Source organism: Myotis davidii, unplaced genomic scaffold (assembly GCF_000327345.1).
Source record: "Myotis davidii unplaced genomic scaffold, ASM32734v1 scaffold656, whole genome shotgun sequence".
Taxonomy (NCBI): Eukaryota; Metazoa; Chordata; class Mammalia; order Chiroptera; family Vespertilionidae; genus Myotis; species Myotis davidii.
In genome coordinates, this window is record NW_006287544.1 from 102,104 (window position 1) to 105,543 (window position 3,440).

Consider the following 3,440-nt stretch of genomic DNA (forward strand, 5'->3'; position numbering starts at 1 on the left):
GAAGAGACAGAATTGTTTATCTACCTATATATGCATTTACTGGCTGCTTCTTGTATGTGTCCTGACTGGAGATCAATCTTGACTATTGGGATGATGCTCTAACCAACTGAGCAACCCGGCCAAGGCCTATTTATGTTTTCTTTATAACACTATTGAAAATCAGGGAAGGATTGTGGAAGAGTTTGGACTTTATTTTAAAGGTAGTAGGGAACCATTGAAAGGATTTGTTCAGATTTGTATTTTAGGCCAATGACTGGCTATAGGATAAGGAATGTATTGATTGTAGGGGAACATGGTGGAATGTAGAGACTAGAGAAGAGACTTTGCAGTAGTCCAGTTGCAGATGATGGTGACTTGGGCTGGCAATAGTAAGGATGGAGAATGTGGATGAATTTAAAGGGTATTTAGTTGATAGAGGAGATGAAACTTGACTGCTCATAGAAGTCCTATAGAAATCACACCCTTTTAAAAATATATGAATGTACTTTACCTGTGAACATAACATAGTAACAGGACTTAGATCTCTTAAATCAATATCCTTTCATTAAGCCAACAACTATTTTTATGATGCCTGAAAGCTACATCATGTACTAATATATATATATATCTATACACACATACACACACATATATATTTAAATATATTTTTATTGACTTCAGATAGGAAGAGAGAGGGAGAGAGAGGTAGAAACATCAATGATAGAGAATCACTGATTGGCTGCCTCCTGCGTGCCCCCTACTGGGGATTGATCCTGCAACCCCTGGCAAATGCCCTGACCAGAATCAAACTGTGACCTCCTTGCCCTAGTCGGTTTGGCTCAGTGGATAGAGCATTGGCCTACGAACTAAAGGGTCTCAGGTTCAATTCCGGCCAAGGGCAAATGCCTGGATTGCGGACTCGATCCCCCTCAGTAGAGGACGTGCAGGAGGCAGCCAATCAATGATTCTCTCTCATCATTGATGTTTCTGTCTATCTGTCTCCCTTTCTCTCTGAAACCAATAAAAATATATATATTAAAAAAACACAAAACTGTGACCTTCTGGTTCATAGGTCGATGTTCAACCACTGACCCATGCCGGCTGGGCAGTACTAATATTTTTATACATAAAAGATTCATTCAAATATAAATATGGGCAAAAAGTGAAAGGCAAAGGGCTAAGTCTGCTGTAGAGTTTTACAACTATTAAGAGACCATGGATAGATGCACTATTCTAGAGCTTCCTTGTATAGATTAAGGCCTTCCTTGTGTAGACTGAGACCCGGCTTGGTTTGTGACGAGCCTAGTGTTGCACAATTACAGAACCATGATTAGATCTCAGTTATTCTGATTAATAGCCTTTTATTCTTTTATCACAATTTCACTAGATTTTTTTTAATAAAATAGAGTAGTGATGAATTCTGTATTAATGCTTCCAAAATGACAATTATCTGAATTACTTAAGAAGTTAATTTTTTAAAAAAGAAGTAAATTCCTATGGAAATTCAAATGATATTATAGGCCAGAATAAGAGATAGTCATCAGCCATTATTTTTCTATTGCTTCAGTGGTTTTATATGATCTTGTTGTTTATAAGAAAGAAGAGGAGAGGCTCAGAACCTTGTAACATGACACCTGTCTAAGGGAAGGCTGCCATCTGTGGGCTGAGGGTGTACACCAAGACACCAGTAGAATGGAAGATGGTGGGTTGGCCTAATCTATGCTTTTAGCCCCATCTGCTGGATTATTTATGAAATACTTAAGTTTGTCTGGATTTCAAATTGGTTGTGCTGTGTGCTATTTGTTGTTGAGGAAAGGTTGAAGTGGAATTTAACTGTAAATCTCTCATCCTGAGTGAAGTGAAATTCTAGGGTAAGTTCAGAATTAATATAAATCTTAGCCTAATACTCTTCCTTGTCATTTCACCAGTCATCAAGAAAAAATAAAAAAATTTTAAAGAAAGGAGAAAATTGTTAAATGGACAAAATAGAAATAGCTATTAAAGAACACCGCAGAAATTATTCATTAGCTATCCTATATACTAAAGAGATAATATGCTAATTAGACTGAACAGCAAACGACTGTCCAGAGGGCCGAGGCAGCTGGGGCAGCTGCAAGGGCCAAGCCCCTTGCACAAATTTCGTGCATCAGACCTCTAGTAGCACTATAATGTGATTGGGGTCTTCATTCAGGGTCAAGGTTGGTAGTTGATGTAATCAGGGATTTGCCTATTCCAGTGGGAGTGGATGGGTTAAAGAAAGCCCCAACTAAACCATTGAAGGTGAGAAGGGAGTTCCCTAAGGGAAGAGATTCTAGCAGGCGAAAATAACATGGTTTGCAATATGAACGAAAGGAATATTTAAAATATATGGTGACATGCCACTGAATGACATAGATGAATATTCAGAGGCAAGGTAGAGTAATATGTCTTGGCATCTTCAGAAAAAGTGTAGTCCAGATTTTGAACTTGACTTTAAAGATTTATTTGTGAGGTTAAAATTTTAGAGGCTTATATAAGTCATGAGCATTTTGGAATTCTTGTGGTTAAAGATTGGGGGTACTGTTACTTTCAGGCTCTAGTAAGCCTTGGTATTCTTTAGCTTCTGTCACCTAATTACAATTGGTTTGGACTAGGCATTGTCAAATTTTGTTCCTTTTATCTGATATCACTCTCACTTCTTGTGATACTTAGGTCAGTTTTCACATACACCATGGAGCCTTCTGTAATCACATTCTACAGAAAGCTCTCACACTCACCATTTTTCTGTGTGTTTGGCATAAGCAAATGTTTTACTAACCTTGTTTAACTTCTGTTTTACATTCTGGTTCTGTTTTTCAGGCTACATAGTCATCTGCTTTAGGCAAGACTATCTTATACCCTCCAGTATACTGTAGTAGTGTACTTAATTAATGGTTAGCTGCTTGATTAATAAAGGACAAGGTGACCCTAGGTGTTTCCTGAAAAAGAAGCCTTAGGGTTAGTTTTATGTGTTCTCCTGGAAGCCATTGAAAATGGAAATTTAACTTACATCAGAAAGACTTCTGAACCGAATTAAGGAGTAAACTTTCTCTTTCAGGAAGCTTAAGTCTCTTAAGTAGTGTCTTTATTTATTTTCATATGTTTTTTTTAATTGAATACTTATTATAGCCATGTCTAATCAGCAGGGATGCTACCCAAATTATAACTTCTGCTTCCTTTTCAAGGGCACTATATCTCTAGAATAAGAAAGACAAACTTCTAGATGGTGGAAAAAATCTTCGAGTTAGTTCCCTTCCCTGTGGATTCTTTTCTTAGCAATAGCAAACAAGAGTGACAAGGACCCCTTAGGGGATGTCTGACTGCTGGTTTAGGTTCGATCCCGGGATTGGGCCTAAACTGGCAGTCGGATATCACTCTCACAATCCTGGATCACTGGCTCCTAATCGCTCACTGGCCTGCCTGCTGATCGCCCCTAACTGCCA

General features: G+C 38.1%; 1 protein-coding gene across 1 annotated transcript in view; it reads left to right on the forward strand.

Moving 5' to 3' along the window:
- EEA1 (early endosome antigen 1) overlaps nt 1-3,440 on the forward strand; it is a 112,848-nt gene that overhangs the window by 98,285 nt on the left and 11,123 nt on the right. The gene's annotated exons all lie outside the window — the stretch shown is intronic.